At 37.3% G+C, this 18,625-nt stretch overlaps 1 protein-coding gene across 3 annotated transcripts in view; it reads right to left on the reverse strand.

Annotated features, from left to right (window-relative positions):
* dync1i1a (dynein cytoplasmic 1 intermediate chain 1a) overlaps positions 1 to 18,625 on the reverse strand; it is a 68,295-nt gene that overhangs the window by 40,115 nt on the left and 9,555 nt on the right. The gene's annotated exons all lie outside the window — the stretch shown is intronic.

Genomic DNA, 18,625 nt, shown 5'->3' on the forward strand with positions numbered 1-18,625 from the left:
AGTGGGTGCCCAGTCTGCAGAAGGAAGTGATCCCATCATGCCAGACGTGTTACTGCTGACTCTCAACACCAGTGTATTTGTGTTCACACCAGTTAGGGAGGAGGCAAGGGCCTGGAGGCGCGCTCAACAATGATTTAAGCATTGCAAGAATGCAGCCGCTAACATTGGTGTGAATTATGCTGTAGTATGACAGATTTGCCGCCTTATTGGTGTTTAATCTCAAACAATAATGTTTTTTTCGTAGATTTATTTTTACCCAATGGGTTCTGGAAGGGATTTGATTTTTTGTTTTGTTTTTTCGTAGTGAAAGCTAGCAATAATGCACACTACCATTTAAAACTTTGGGGTTAGTAAGAAATGAACACTTTTATTCAGCAAGGACTGAAGGATTGATCAAAAGTGACAGTTAAGACATTTATAATACAAAATGATCTATTTCAAATAAATGCTGTTCTTTTAAACTCTCAGAAAATCATGAATAAAAGCAGCACAACTGTTTTCAACACTGATAATATTAGGAAATGTTTCTTGAGCAGCAAATCAGCATATTAGAATGATTTCTGAAGGATCATGTGACACTGAAGACTGGAGTAATGCTGAAAATTCAGCTTTGATCACAGGAATAAATCACATTTTAAAATATATCCAAATAGAAAACAGCTACTTTAAATTGCAACAATATTTCAAAATATTACTATTCTTGCTGTATTTCTAAAGAGACTTTAATTAAAAATGTAATACAATTATATTACATTAATATATAATATTAACTAGATATGCTGTAGCGTTAGGACATGAAATACAGTGCGTTTTAATAAGAAAATATAATTGAAAAAACGTAGACAACATATTTATTTAATTGATGCTCCACTACTGTTTCTAATAATAAAAAAAACTTATACTGTAAATGACTCTGCAATATTATTACAGTATTATTGGACAATTTCTGTAAAATTCTGTAAAAACACAAAGATTGTCTATAGGCTTACATTAGAAAAAGCATCAGCTTGCCTGGGAAAATGGCAATAAAACAGATATAAAATAAAACAAAACTGTAAATAGTTTTACAAGAAAATACAATGTCAGTCTTTCTATTTCAAACTTTCATGTTTAATTCAATGTTTTAATTGGCGTTTCTTTGAAATTAGTGGCTCCAATTTACAAGGATCACAGGCCAAACCGTAATTCGTAGAGACTTGAAATTTTGAGGTTCGACCGTCAAACGAAATGTTCGGGTATTTTAGATTTTTCGAAAAACTACTTTTGCGAACTAGTCTTAGGTTTTTTTGCCCAATCGGCACCAAACCATTGCAGAAAGATTCTGTAGAGTCAATTCGATTCACGTCCGTGGCGGGACGTCAAAACGTTAAAAGTAAAGAGCCTTTTTACGCATGTGCTTAAAAGCCTCAAAGCGCTTGAACCCCGTTAATTGCTGCTTGCAGCTATATTTATTTGTGAAATTTACAAGCAATTTCTGAGTAATTGCTTGTTTCTAAAGTAAATCTTAAAACCAATTTTTTTTTTCAGTCAAACAGACTATTTTCTTTAGCGGAAGCAATACAATCGTTTTTTAAATCAATAAACTCCTTTTTAAATTTTGTGTCAAATTATTGATTTATTTGGTGGGTAGCCATGTAATAAGCGGGATAATGTAGAGCGAGGCGGTTGTTATAGCGAATACAACCCCTTCAGGCTGATTCACGATCAGCCTGTCGGGGTTGAATTCGCTATAACAACCGCCTCGCTCTACATTATCCCTTACTTATATTCTGCGTTCAAGTTTTCAGTGACATAAGGGTGAGTAAATTATGACAGAATTTTTGGGTGGACTATCCCTTTAAAGAGAAGTCACTTCAAGAACAAACATACATCAGTTCTTCATTTGCGTCAAATTAAATATGGCATCTACCTTGACTAGGTGCGCACTAAACGTTCTTAAAATACATACGTTTTTGCTTTGAATACAATGTGCATAGAATATAAAATGTATGTTGAATTCATAATAACTGAATGCTTTGTGCTAATACAGTATATATTGTGATTTAAATCCATAGCATATGAGTATAAGCACTGAGACAATTGATTCCCCAGAGGTTGAATGTGGATCACTGATGTGAGCCGAGTCTGGCCAGGAGCAAGTGTGGTTTAGCTGCTGAATACGACTGAGCTTCTGAGCCAGAGACCAGCGGGGAAGAGAGGAGTCCTTAGACCCAGACAGGCAGCCAGCCAGCCCAGGCCGACCACAACAACATGGCCTACTCTGGCCTTCTTTCTCTTTCTCCCCGTCTCATCTGTTTTTGCCCTGTGAGGAAGAAAGAGCCCTGCCATTCATTTTCAGTTCGTTCCTTCCCTCTGGGGCCTGACAGAAAATAGCACGGGCAGAGAACAGGACACCTCTTGCATACCAGAAGACCCACATGCTAGACAGACTTTGTCAGAAGGTTTTGGATCAGGGTGTCCAAGTGTGGAGCAGGACGTGACCTGATATAACCAGGACTAGAGGAAAGTCATCCACACCAAGCCACCAGAAGTGTTGACCACACAGACGGAGGACAAAGCAACAAACAGTCCTGATTCATGGTTGCGGTCCAAAGGTTCGCAAACAACGTTCAAGAGGCTCGCAATATATCAGCAGATCCCTGTGGCTTCCTGCCTAAAAGCGTGTTTTCGTGACACCCCATATCGCTCTGCAAAACATCAACACTGTGGGCCAAATCCCAGGGAACTTTCAAACCAATTTGTAAATTAAAATCCATTTTTAATGCATCAGACCTTCCCATCCACGTCAAAATGTTTATTTGCGCTTCCCATGAGGTGACGGCAACCCACATGGCATCAAGGGATCGGTTAGAAGGCTTGAAAGCGAAGAAGAGAAGGACAAACGAGACAGCTTTAACACACTCTACCCTGGTGCTTAATACGGGTTCACTCAGTGGGAAGGAACATTAGGAACCATGTCCCCTGTTCACCAGGTTGATGAAACTCTGGACGTGCCCTGAAAGGTAATAACATCCCCGTGTATCTTCCCTGCCTTCAATCTCTTCTCAGTTCCCTCAAGCTGCTCGGAGCAATTCAATTCCATCGCTTGTCAAGCTGCTAGTTGTAATGACCAACACAGCAGCCGCGTCTATCAAAACAAGGACTTCCATCCTTAAAGCGACAAGCTTATCTCAGGGTGTAGGACTCAAGACATCCCAGATAATTAACTGCTTAATTACGCACCAGAAATCACTATTTGTGCAACAGTTGGGTGCAGGGTGAGAGAAAGATTAGTTCTGCTTATCACATATTAGAGTCGCGGTGGAAACGCGAAAAGGTTTGATTCGTTGTGTGAGGGTGCGAGAGCGAATGCCTCTGAATGTGGTAAGGAGGATCTTAGCGCTTCCCGCTGTTAAGACACTGCACGCGATATACCAGATGCAAATGGTTCACAGATGGACGTGGTCTTGGAAACATCAGTGTTAAAGGAGAGTTACGGTGCACTTGTCAGGCTCACACTTCCATGCAGTTTTCATGATGGTAAAGCATCTTAAACTGGGTTCATTTGAGATCAGTGATTCTCCTATAGGCCGGTGGTTGACAACCTATATGGTCACACTCAGATTAAGGGATGTAGAATATGGTCATGCAGAATAAGGCATTAATATGTGCTTTATAAGTACTAATAAACAGCCAATATCCTATAAATACGCATGCTAATAAGCAACTAGTTTATAGTGAGAACTGGACCCTAAAGAGTTACCAGTAAACTAAGAAACTGTCGATATAGTTCAATTAATTAACCACAATTAATTTTCAGAATTCATTGAGAAGTTTCAAAAACTGCTTGTTCAGATTTAATTTTATTACCAAGATTATTTTTTTTTAATTAAGATAAATAATTAAAATGATTATTAACATGAAATATTCATTAATATTAAATAAATATATCAATAATAATTTAATAGTAATTACATGAATTAATTATATGTTGTATTATTATATAACAATATTAATTATATTCATAATAATATATATAATTATAAGTTATCATGCGGCCACTTTAAAGGTTTGCTGAGAACCGCTGTCCTAGACTTGAAGAGAAACATTTCTGAAATAAGTAAAATATTAAACAAAACAATCATGATTAATCTTATGATTTATGTTGTAAAAAAAAAAAAAAAGTCGAATTACAGTAATGTCAAATCGGATTAAAATTACTAATATATATTTTATGTGAATAAAGTTACTGTCTAATATGAATTAGTGTTAACAGTCTTTAAAATATAATAATAAAATAATGACAAAAAATGCCCTGCAGCCCATTTTCGACTAGTCGACCCTCATTGTCACACAGAAGAGCTTTGAGCACCTCTATAAAAGGCACGTGGCATGGTATAAAGGAGTATAGTGGTGAAAAAATGCCGCCAAAAGCAGTATAAGATGCCATCGATTAAACAGAAGAAGGATGCGCCTCAGTCTTTCATCCAGCATTTTATTGGACCAAGCTGCACAGCTCCGTGCCTCTGGATTGGGATATGGAGATGATTAGACAATCAAAAAATCCCCTCATCTGACAAGTGGGGATTTTTTTTCTGTCTGTGAGAAGGCAGAGGGTGTTTGTTTTCCTCAAGGCCTCTGAAACACAGAGAGAAATTGAACTGAAGGGCGAAGGGTATTTCCATATGGGGCATGAGACAAGGAAGGGAGGACACCCCTGCCCACCATACTGACTGACAGACACGCGAAATATATCAGACACACTTTCAGGCCTACATTCATACATGTGTCGTACTCTTTTAAGAAGCACCACATACAGACATACTGAAATAAGGCTTCAGAAGTTGGGTGTCGAGCAGCCTGTAGACCACAACTGAGGCAGAGCACTGAGGAGGCGGACACAGGAACATGAAAGAGGTCTGTAATGTGGAACTGGCACGACAAAACTGCACATGAGACAAACACTATCTATCTATCGCACCCCTGCATGGCACAAAAACATCCTCAAAATCACATTCTCACACACTGATCGACCTCGGTGAGGGCAGATGCCATATTGACTTTGACACAAATTAGTTTTAAGCCAGTTTGCTTGTCTTAGCGGCATTTACCAAAGTTTTGATAGTCTTTTCTTCCCTATTGTGACGTATATCCAAGTTAAATGGCTTCTCGAACGAGAAAAAATGTAGGGCGGAACCTGATTTTGCTCATGGGGAATTGATTGGATGGTTGTGGTTTGCTATTGGTCGATCTGATGTGAGTGACAGGTTGCCCCGCCCTCACGACAGTAAACACATCATCAGAGAAGAGAAGAGATGCCGCTGCAAAGTTACTTTGATTAAAGATTATGAAGACACATGAATTAAAAAACTAATGATGAGAACAGATAAATCATTTATAATAAATACTGCAACATTCCATAAACAATAAGCAAATATTAAAAAATAATAAATAAAATAATAAACAGTCAATTTTGACTTCATGCTGTTGGATTCAGGTCACTCAACAGCTAAACATGTTTTCCAAATCATCCTACCTGTTTCTTGCTGTCTCTGCATACCGTATACCAGTTTAAGAGCTAATATTTTAATCTTTTTAAAATGACACAGTTCAGCTTCAGTAACTTATACCTGGTGCTAGCAATGCAAAATGGTTCAATTCCTCGGTGAAATACAAAACTGTTCAAATGTACTGAATGCCACGTGCATACACATAATGAAAATGTAACAAATTCAACCTACAATGCAAATATTAAAATAGTAACAGGAAAATAAGTCGCATCAAACTGGACTGAGCCACGATGATAGATTCCGCACACGCTGCAGTCTGCAAACTGTGACCCATCCAGCCAACAAAAGCTCTTCTCTTTCCTTTTCCCGTCTCTCTCTCTCACTCAGACACACACACACACACAGAGTGTCAGACTGTCTTCTGAAATCAGATGGAAAAAAGCTGTGGAGAGAGTACTTGTACTCCTGGCTACTTGCTCATCAAACACACAGAGCACAGGCCAGAGTGGAGTCAGGTCCTTGAGCCGACACTCTCCTCGGCCTCCTGCAGCTGTGTGTGTGAAAGCCCACGGCTGTGGAGACTGCGTTTGCATTTCATAACGACAAACCACACGGATGGCTGACAAACCAGCCTTGCCATTTCCGCCCCTGCAGCAACAATTAAGAAAGAAAAAAAATAAGTCCAAATAAATTTGCAAAAGTAAAATCATAACATCTCTCACCCCAAGCATAGACCCGTTATAATAATCTAAAAATATTACACACACACACACACACACACACACACACACACACACACACACACACACACTCTGCAAGGACACATTAAGTGGATCAAAAGTGACAGTAAAGACACTTACAAAACATTTCTATTTTAAATAAGCGCTCTTCTTTTGAACTTTCTATTCAACAAAGAATCGTGTTTTCAACATTGATAATAATAATAAATGTTTCTTAAGCTTCCAATCAGCATATTAGAATGATTTCTGAAGGATCATGTGACACTGAAGTCTGGAGGTCTGGAGTAATGATGCTAAAAATTCAGCTTTGCATCACAGGAAAAAATTACTTAAAAAAATATATAACAGATATATTGAATTGTAATAATATTTCACAATAAATGTTTCCTGTCTTGGTGACAGTCTTGGTGGGAGTAAAAGATTTCTTTCGAAAACATTAACAATTATTACCGACCCCAAACTTTTGAATGCTAGTTTATATAACCAATGATATTGTTTTATAAACATTGCACTGCAAATTTTACTTTTCTGTCCCACATTCTCTATTATACAATCATTTTTACATCATTTCTACCCAATTTACAGTTTCCCATAATTATTTATGTACAAAATTTCTACTTGCACTGCTAATTAGTTGCACATCACTGGCTCAGCTAGATGAAAGAAAATAAAGTTGAATCTAAAATAATACTAATGACTCAAACTTCAGCGAGAGGTAGATGAATGAATCAAAATGGTAGAGACAACGCTGAAAATCATCATCAAACCATTCACATAAATCATAGAAACCCTTATCTTTCTTCTCCTCTTTTGAGGATCTTCAAAGTTTGCTGTTGTGGCGAATAATGCTTTGACTCTTTACTGGAAAAGCAACTTCACATTTGGGCACGGCCTTTTGTTGGCCTTCCTCATCATTGTCATTTGTCATCATTATGACATCATTATGACAAACGGCTGAGATTGATCACGAAGTGCTTTTGAGAGTGCCGCTATCTTGAAGCCCAAGGCCGCGCGGATCAGACCTGCCTTCCCCTCAGAGACCGAGACGCACTCTGGGGTCTGGAAATGTTCAGAGTCGGGAGAGATAAAGAAACTAAAGACACTTTGAACAGATATCTGCTCTGAAGCGCTGCTAACGTGCACAGGAAATCTTTTAGATTTGAGATTTGAGACTGAATATTTTTAAATAATGTGTAAGTGTGTGTGTGTGTGTGTGTGTGTGTGTGTGTGTGTGTGTGTGTGTGTGTGTGTGTGTGTGTGTGTGTGTGTGTGTGTGTGTGTGTGGGGAAGTTACCAACATCCTACAGTTCTCATTGTATTTGACTATTTTAGAGTAATTCCCATTATTGTAATGGAACTTCATTTTATAATGTGTGAACATTTATATAGTTAATTTGAATTTATTAGCAGTTCTTTGATAGCAAAAAAAAAATATTGAAAAACATTCTACTGTACATATTTCAGATCCAACTTTCGTCATATATGTCATAAACTCTTAATCCATTTCTATAGTTAATTAGACTAAATCTTTTCAGGAGTAATTAAAAACAAACTTTGATATTGGCTTGAGAAAGCTTGATGTTTAGAGAGAGAGAGAGAGAGAGATAGTTTAAAAGTGTGAAGCCATTTTAAAAGCTAAAAGTTTGAAGGTTTTAAGTCTGTCAGACAAATCGTTTGGCCTCTAAATAAAAAAACTTTAAGGCCAAAAGACGAAAAGTTTTGGATTTATACTGTCATCAGTGTTGTCGTTGATGTACATCTAATGTCTTAGCATTTGGCCTCTAAATAAAGTTTTCTTTGTAAGAAATCTTCCACTGTTATGTGTGCCAGCACCTCTCCTTGTTGAACTTTGATATAATTAATTCAAGTCTAAATTATTTCTAAACGATTTGCATTTTACAAGATTTTTTTTGGCAGTCCTTTGATAGTAAAACAATATTAAAATACATTTTAGGGCTACTACAGTACATATTTTAGATTCAACTATTGTCATTTTCAAACAGTTATTACCACATAGCGTTATGAATCAAGATGAGAAGTAGTAAATGGATATTAACTAGGAAATACACTCTGATAACTAATCAGAACAGAACATGATACTTAGCTCATTGTTAAATGCCAATTCCAACAATAAGAAACTAGATACTGTTTTAGGCTTCCACCCGACCAAACTAAACTAACTAGTTTGGCTGTTGTAGAATGCCTACTTCGGTATTTTTTAACACACACACACACACACACACACACACACACACACGCACATGCGCGCACACACACACACACACACACACACACACACACACACACACACACACACACACACACACACACACACACACACACACACACACACACACACAGATTATATTTCTTTTATTCAACCTATAAGTCACAATAATTGTCCACTGAAACAATGCTGTCATTTTTATTTAGCTCTATTACCTCCCAAAACCTCCAGGTATTTTGGTTTGCCTAAATATCCCTGCCAATTAAATTCTATACGTGATGTGAAATGAATCCCTTGCAGCATCACACTGACATGAATCACAAACGCTAATGAAAATGATTAGTTCCTCCTTTTACTGAGCGTCTACTGTTCCAGATCCCGTATTCCTGACCTACCAAGACTCTGGTCTGGTAATGAACCTACATTATGCAACGGGTCTCTGGCCCGCAAATGTGGTGCCAGTGAAGCTGGCCTGCTCCCAGAACCACATCTTTAAGGGAGTCATCATGCCACGCCATGCACAGACTGGCCACAGAGCATGATTAAACCTCATGACTTCAAACTTTCCAAACCCTGGCCTGTCAAAATGAGCAACTCAACCCCAAGCAATGAGCTAAACCCACTTTTCAACAAGTCACAAAACAGAAATGGCATATTGGCTAAAATTATTCGAATTCAGAATTTAAGCACTTGGATAAATTTGTCTCAACTAAGTCCTGTTTTCATTCAGTACGAAGAACAAGAAATTTATCACAAGCTCGGTGATAAAACAAACCAATTTATATCGTTCAGCAGTGAAATACACGAGAAACAGCCCGGAATGACATTTAAATTATTTAATAACGTATATCATGTAGTAATGTTTTACTGTAAGTACACGATTCATGGTTTTTCATAGCAGCAAAAGTCTGAAGGCTTCTGCAGTTTCTATTACGTTGATGTGCTAAGAGTGCCCCCTAATGTCCCCTGTTGGACATAACCAAAACAACTCATTCAATCAGTCACACGAATTTTGTTCCATAAAATTGCAGCAAATTAATTCTTACATAATGTAACTTTCTTATAAATATAATCTTTGAACATTTAAATGTACTATAGCTAAATTTCCCTGCTCAATCTGAGACACCTCAAACAAAGATAAACAAGGTTATTGTAGGTAAACATGACTTTTGAAATGTAGAATTTACTTGAACGATAGTGTGTGTGTGAGAAGCAAATCAGAATATTACAATGATTTCTGAAGGATCATGTGACACTAAAGACTGGAGTAATGATGCTGAAAATTCAGCTTTGATCATCACAGGAATAAATTACATTTTAAAATATATTCAAATGTAAATTGTAATAATATTTCACAATATTGGTGTTTTTCCTTTATTTTATTTGTGTGTGTGCGTGTAGAACTGAAACGCTTGAATAATAGAAACCCTCTGGAGCAGCAATCCCAGGACCACCCAGACCTCACCTGACTTTACAATGATCCTAGAAAGTTCCTAGGGAATATTGGACTTTCAAATTTTGTGTGCTACATGGGAAAAGTTTAACCGTTCAAAGGAATGAAACAGTATCCCATCTGATGTTCAACACACATCAGACGGCAAATATTATTATAGTTGCTCCGTGGACACGGGCCGTATTTCTGGCTGAGGTGGGTTTCATGTATCTTATTATGTGGCGGTAAGAGAGGAAAATTGTAATCATCTGGGTCCAGATTGGCATAGTCCACCTACTGTGAAAGACATTGTATTGTCTGATATCAGGTTTTTTTTTTTGTTTTTTTTTTGACTGGCATCCCGCCTCGATCCAAACCATTTGGGATTCAGGCCTTTTTGGGCTTGAAACCAGAGTCAGATGATGGCGATGAATTCAAAGTCAAAGCATTTCAGCAAAGGGAGAAAAGACAGACATCCCCTCTAATGCCACCAATTAATTTTGACATTGCAGATCAAAAGAGAGTAAATGTAACAGTATCTAAATGCGACATGACGGAGATGGAGGGAAAATTGCAACCACTGTTGTATGAAAGCGAATTCTTGGCTAACCTTTAGTTTTGTGAACACTGACACCCTCAGCTTTTCTCTTGTATAAAAGAGCTAAAACAACACGCCGGCATGAAGCGCTCCCATATGTGACCCATTCGCCCGGCTCAACCCAGACATCAGCGATTGAGGGGGAGCTGGTGCCGAATGGCAAGGCTGTGGGCAAAAGCCTTGACTGCAACTATCACGAGGTCCTCTGAAAACTGCCATGCATAAGACGCCGACTGCAACACACTCTCAACCAGCCAAAACAGTGATATTAAAGAGAACACAAAATATTCGTAAGTGGTTAAGACCCGCTTTAAAGCATCATTCAAGGTGAATATGACTCTGAATGACCTGAAAAAAATCATTATAATCTCAATTAGCCTGACTGTTAATAAACATTGTCATTAAACACTATGATTATTTCAACTTCTTGAGACGTTCAGTGGTCAAACATTGACCCGATAACACAATTAATTAATTGAGTCAATATGCTCGGCTGGGATCAATTGACATTCACTCGGTTGTTTTCAACAGCTTGGTTACGGTGGTCTCTGCAAAGTCTCTGTAATGTCTTTCAGATTAGCAGTTAGTTAGAACTCAGTTTGCCTGCAATTAGGAACCATTACAGGACCACCACAAGTTTACCAAATAAGTGACTGTAAAAAAGTGAATCACCACTTCCCACTGGAGACCCCCAGAGCTAATGGCCCTGAAAAATTCCAGCAAAAGAAGCCTAATACACACACACACACACACACACACAAATGTACGCGTGTGCACGTTAAATAGAGAAAGAGTGAGATTGTGAGAAACAAAGAACCACATCATTTTCCATGACCTTCTGAACTGTTCAACTTCCTTGAGATTGTTTCCAGGACCGAGTGCAGAACAAAAATTACAAAATTCTGTGTCATAATGGTTGCAACAAAGTTCTATAGTTTTGAACCAACCTTAGGCCTCGTTATCTGGCATAAGGGCCTTTGCACAGCTGAAATACTTGGACTTTTTTTAACAGTAACAAATCTTATCGGTCGATGGTAATTAGCGGTAGAGCCTGCGAAGGCTTTTTACGTCTTACGGCTTACTTGCAGATCCGAGCTCTGCTGATTTGGACCACATTTTATTGATCGGACCACTTGCACCAAGAAAAGGGGTTGAAGATATCAGAAGACCCTTGATTATAAGAATATTTGACCCAAAACTGGCATCATACAAAAATCAATCCCAAAAAAATCCCAAAATTAAATGTTTAGAAACCAATTATTTTTTTATTTTTTTATATGTGAATGTTTTTAAATACCATCATTATTATTATACTATTATTTATTAAAATAAAACTATGTGAATGTTTTGTGTTCAACAGAAGAAAGAAACTCATACAGGTTTGGAACCACTAAATTTTTTGGGTGAACTATCCCTTTAAACGATTCACTGGCTCACTGATTCACTGATTCACACTCATAAGTTCCAAGCAAAAGTGAGGCGGTTTCATGAATCATTTTGACTTTTTGACTCATTAAAAAGAACCTATTCATAATCACGGCTCACTTAGTGTTTGTTGTTTTGAGAATTTACTGTTGAAAGTTTTTCTTAAATTTTTTTCTGTTTCGTTGTTTATTCTGTGGCAGTCTGGAGTCGCAGAGAAAGAAAGTCATAAAGATTTAAAATGACACGAGAATAAGTAAATGATCTATCTAAGTGAACTATCCTTTTGGATGAAAAACTGTTTCCACTCAGAACAGAGTGACTCAAAAGATGCATTCTTTTATAAATGTTTTAACAGATTAACATTGAATCACTACCTTTGCTCCACTTAAGGATGCCAAATTTTCAGGGGTCATTTTCTCCAAATATGCAGTGTGAAACGTTGCACCAACAATGAGAAAGAACCGGAGGAAAGTATATATAACTGGATAGCCAACTTTCCCAGAACCCCTTAACGCACTGTCCAGTGGATGAGCCATGCCTTTGCAATGCTATCCACTCCCATCAACCCTTAAAGAATCACAAGCCTGTTCTTTCATACAAATTATGTCGCCGAGAGCCCACTGGAGCCTTGAATATGGCGTTCAGTGATTGGCAAGTAATTCGATTGAGTGAAGAACAATGTACACTTAGGAAAGACAGATCTCTGACCAATCAACAGTCTAGAACCTGGACGCATATCACACTACCCATATTCATTAGAGCAAAGCCGAGACGGAAGCGGACAGTTCATTAAATTAAATTTTCCTAAACAGAGTCACACACATTTAGATTGATGTGAGACAAACTAAAGCATGAGAGAATAGGCTTCTCAGAGGGGTCAAAAGTTCAGATGGGTCACGACCCCTGAGTGACCAGTTCTGCTGAGTCATGACTACATTCTGCACACATCCAGTGCTGTTGCTTCACAATCGTGTCATTTTAAGGCCTTTTGCCTCTGATGGTGAGATCTGGAAGGTTTTTATACCACGAATGAACCATTGGCTAACAGGTCTGACATTCATTTCAATCAGGTTTTCCCAGACCACCAGCGAAAATCTTTATGAAGTTGTATCTATCAAGGGATCAGATACTGCTGGAAACACATGAGCTAAGCCTGCATCGCGGGCTAAACTGGGGTCAATAAAACATCACAACCAGCTGATGAACACAAAACACATGCCAAGCACTTTTTGGATCCATCAAGGACTCGTCGACTGAGTGCGTTGAGACAAAAACATCAAATATTTCTGAACAAAACAAAAAAAACTTCAAAGAAAGCAAGATTTTCTGACCTTTTGTGCAAAGGAATTTGCATGATTAGTGTCATAAATTTGACTGAGTAGTGACCTAGACAGTCTAGAATCCTAAGTATTTCTCATTCATTTTACGTCTTGTTTTTGATGTTCTGAAAATCCTAAAACTTGCTGTTTTGGTTTGTATAAAAGGGTGATGACTGCACTGTTACATTTATAAAGGGTCAGGTTTTTGTCCATACAATGAAAGTCAACGGCACTCAAAACAACATTGAAAGAACATACTGTTAAAAAAATTGGGGTCAGTTTTATTTTCTAAAGAAACTAATACTTTTATTCAACAAGGATACATTAAATTGATCAAAAGTGAGAGTAAAGACATTTATAATGTTAAAGATGATTATTTTAAAAGGTACACCATGTAAATTTGTTTTGTTCAAAATTAACAAAATTTACAATACATTAACAACTAACACTAACACGACAGAGCTCGTAATAAAAGGAGAATCAACATTGACTTGATTTTTCAGAGATGGCGAGAACTGAGGGACTTAAAAATGTTGTAAAAGCGAAGCGTTTTTATTACTTAACAGGTGAGTAAGGTATTTTACTGAACGGATAAATTGCCATATATAGCTCTCTAACAGAGTTCATTGTAAAGCATCATCTATTGTAAAAGGTCATTTCATTATAGTTGTTGTAGCACTGTGTGTGCTGGATTTTATTGCGTAAAGCTACAGTAATGTCTTCAGCTAGTCAGCTTAAGATCCTTTCCATCTAAACTGGTTATATATCTTAAGTCTGGTAGTGAATTTTTAATGAGCAGGAGGAAAATCATATTCATCCGCACAGTGCCGAGGCACAACCAAAACAATGTTCTTCTGCAAAATGCATGCAGTTTTGTTTTTAACAGCTAGAGGGCCAAAAGTTAGTGTAACTTTAAATAAACGCAGCTCTTGTGAACTTTCTATACATTGAAGAATCTTAAAGTATCACATTCATCACAAAATTATTAAGCGGCACACATTGATAATAATAAGAAATGTTTAAATATTATGATTTCTGATCATAGTAATGATGCTGAAAATTCAGCTTTCACATCACAAGAATAAATTACATGTTTTAAAATATATTAAAATAGAGAATTTTTGATCAAAATAATGCAGATTTGGTTAGCATGAGTGACTTCTGCGTTTTTTACAGGTCGCCGAGAGTTTAAGAATGTTCAACTTTGGGTAAAACGCAGCGCTCATCACTGTCACTTTTCACCCAACCGTCCAATCACAGTGGAGGAGGGGCGGGACTAATACCACACTGACCAATTGCCACATTCTGCTTGTACAACGTCAACAGATGACGACAACTAGCATAATAATGGAATAAAATCATTTAAATCAAGAGCCAGAGAAAATACATTACATTGAATTGACATTTTAATATAGAATCAACAAAATATGTGTGAAATGAGATACTACAAGTAACATTTTCGCGGATATTCCCTATCATAGCAAGCAAAGTGTCTCAACTGAAAAAAACCACAACGCTGGCAAAACGTTCTCAAGCGCCCACAGCTAGGTGGACACTCGGCCTAACAAATGAAGTAGCAGTAAAGCAATACTTTCTCAATATTAAGTTTTAAAGTATCACACATAAAATGAAACCGACAACTGCTATATACGATAGAAATAGCGAAATAATGCCTTTAGGAGACATTTAACCATGCGCATCTTTTACTATAGTAAGTCGAGGGCATAATTAAACTGCTCTGGTTAATTTGAGCTTAAACTACATGCTGGCTGCTGCTGGTACAAGGGTCTCCGCAGGCACTGAGCCTTCCTGACAGTGTTATAGTGCAGTCTCGAGGGTGGGGGGTTAACACCTGAAGTTCTTGGATCCCCCCAACTAAGAGAGAGGAAAAAAGAAAGAAAAGGAAAAAAGGCATCTGCTTAGTTTCACCAATCAATGGACAAACCTCGACACCGGCCTGAACAAACACAGAATGCAAGCTGTAGCAGGTGGTGGAAAGACCTATTAAACCTTCCTCTCTCTCTCTCTCTCTCATGTGAGAGGTCTCACGGGGCCAGGGTCTCCCCTGCACACACAACCTGTACCTACAGACAGCTGTGAGCCCAGCCTGCATCTGTAGGCCGAGAGGAAAAAACAAATAAACTGTACAGAGCGCGAGCGCTAAGGGCAACGGCCAATCAAAGGCTTGTCAGCGGTTGCACTTGCTGAATAAATGACCTGCCTTGACAGGAAATTCCACCAGCAATTTTAATTCTGATCAGGCTTCAAGGAAGTGGAAAGAATAAAAACACATCAGTTATAATGACAGGAAGTCTCCAATCACATGGCAAGCAGCTGTTGCCAACGTAGGGATCAAGGAGCCGTGAGAGGATGGAGGGATTCTGGTGCGAAATGCAGATGGAAAAAAAAAGAAGATGAGTTTGAGGGGAATGAGAGAAGCCCGTGTGTCACAAAATACTCGTTTTTTTTTGTGCACCGCTTGCAGAAAAGAGGAAACCAAATAGCAAAAGATGTGCTTCACATCACGACTACCAGCGATGTTATGCAAATGCACCAAAAGCCGCTTGTTAGGGGGTTCCGTCCATATGGAGATGTTTAGGGTGCTTTTCAAACCATCTGCATTTTATACCAGGCCTGGCTCCCGAGTCTGGGGGATGCAATCAAATTAGCCGAGCTCTATGTGAGCTTCATTTTAACAAGGCTATAAATTTAGAAAATGTAATTGAAATATGATGCTTTAAATATGATTGGTTTCAGATATATGATTGAAGCCAATGGAGTACATTAGAGTACACTTGTGGAAGAGGGCGCTCAGCGCCGAGTGCTGTGTCGAGTTAGCGACTGTAGAAGCCAAGAAGTCTTTGTGGTAGGAACCACACTTCAATTAATAAGGAGAAATATCCTGACATTATTCTTTTACAAACAAGCAAAAGTGGCTTTGATTAAGCACTTTCACATTGCATAAATCAATCAACTCGAGGAGTTTTATTAATACGGTCTTGTGCTACATGAGGTTATTATTTAACCATTTAAAGTTCTGCTTTTTGTTATTATGCTTTTGTGCCATGCGAGCTTAAGCATCATTTTCAGTGTTGTTTTGAATATTGCTGTTCTAAATAATATATCTATGGTCTTTTATCTTTTTTGCAACAAAAAGAAACTTAAATCAAATATCAATGATAAAATTATATATATAATTTAAATACTTTCAGAATTTCAATATTTTTAAGTTACTACTGCAAATGCAAAATCGGAAAAATACATTTTCTTTAAAAAAAAAACCTTTAAATAAAATTATACAAAATAATAACAATAATATATATATATATATATATATATATATATATATAAGCAAAAAAAATATGCAAAAAATAAAAGCATTATTTATGTGGTAAATATGTTAGCAGGGCAAGGAAATAATATGAACTACTCTCCTTGCCCACAAAAATAAATAAATCTTATTATTAGGTCCTGACTTTAAAGGAATAGTTCATTTGAAAATAAAAATTCTGTCAAAAGAGGATATTTTAAGAAATATTCCAGTGTTTTCTCTTTTTTCACCCCCCATACAAATGGAAGTCAATGATCACCAAAACTGTTTGGTTACCGACATTGTTCAAAATATCTAATTTATGTTCCAAAGACAGACAATCATACACGTTATGAACAACATGAGGGTGAATATGCAATGATATATGATGATAGATTTTTTTTTTTTTTGGTGAACTAGGCCTTTAAGGAAGTGTATTGCTATTTAAATATAGAGAGATTCTACAAAGGATTCATCTATAACATCCAATCTTTTGAAATGTCATGCACATGAACAGATAGCGGACCCAACAATCTCAACAGAAAGCCGAAAGTAAACTGGTAGCCCTCAGCAGAGGCGCAGGCACAACTCCAAGTGATGTTCTGATGATAGAAGCCATCTTGAATTACCCGTCTGCATCCACTTAAAGCCTGACTCAATGCCATTACTGTTCTGCCATTTCAAGCAGAGCCACTGATGGGCAGGCATCTCTTTTCAAAAAAGCCGTCCCCCCAGCTCCCCTCTCAGGAAATGGAGGCCGCGGCTGGTCAAATGAATCTTAATCTGCGCAGGTTTGGAGCTCCTCAACGGAACCAGACGGTCAGGATGACAGCCCACCTGACAGCCATGAAAATCAAAGCTCTTCACTGAGCAGCCCGTTTCAATTTCCGAGCTTGTCCTAAGCTGTTTTACCATGAAATCCCAAATTGCCTATTTTGATTGAGTACAGATAAAACTACATAAGTAAGTTATTGTAGATCTTAACAATGACTGACAAGGCGAGTACAATGTACATTTGTGATTAAATGTCTGATTTTGCGCTACATAAATATCACTTCACACAACGAGCAATTATAGTTCCAACTCTAAAATGGTGCTTATAAAACAACAGGACTTTTTATTGAATTAAGCATAGGTTATGACCTCACACTGTAGTTGGCTGGAAAACTTAAATTGATTAATAGCATTATTTTTTGGGGAATAATTAACTAAAAGAAATGCTGCTGCTAACTACATTTTTCATTAGTGTGACAATAGCTCAGCTCCTTCCAAAATAATATAGCTTTAAAAGAAGTAGCGGTGCAGTGTGATAAAGTGCTGTTTTTAAAGTGTCACATTATATTACACACGCAGCTTCACAGCTGAACGAACCTGAATCACACGGGCACTCCTAGAAAGATTCATTTCAGTGAATCAGTTCATCAGAAGGTGCATGTAAATGAACTCATTCAAAAATTACTCACAAATTCATTTGAGTTAATGCATAGAACTGAATATTTTGGTAGTGAAATCTTTAGTTAAATGCCGCCGTTCATCATCAAGTGTTCGACTCGATTATACAAATCACTTTTAAATTATTGTAAATTATTAAACAAAAATGAATGTTTTAGTTGAAGGAATCAAAAGATTAGTGTTACTGGAAATAATCAACACAAGTAGTGGGCAAAAGTGATGTCCGGTCTAGGACAATCTTCACTCTTTTGTAAGTATATTGTGTAGATGTTCTTGGAGTCAGTTGTTTTATTTGTGATAACGCAATGAAACAAGCCAAATCGTGCAGACTTATTTATTTCCCCAGGCTGCCATAAGAAATTATGAACACATGCATAAACAAGAGAGAATCAACAAAATATTAATAACTGGTTATGGTGTAGTCAGTGTATGCTTTTTCCAGTGAGCTTTTTGTTTTTCTTTGCATTATTATTATTCTTTTTTTTTGCAAAATAAAATAACACCTATAGGTGTAGTTTGCCTGTTTTCCAAATAATTTTGTCAGATAAATACCTTAACCAAGTTTAGCATTTTGTTCTTCCCTCATATTTAAAACATTTACAATTTTTACAAATATTTTCCTCACATTTTGAT

This window comes from Rutilus rutilus (assembly GCF_951802725.1).
Source record: "Rutilus rutilus genome assembly, chromosome: 11".
Lineage (NCBI taxonomy): Eukaryota > Metazoa > Chordata > Actinopteri > Cypriniformes > Leuciscidae > Rutilus > Rutilus rutilus.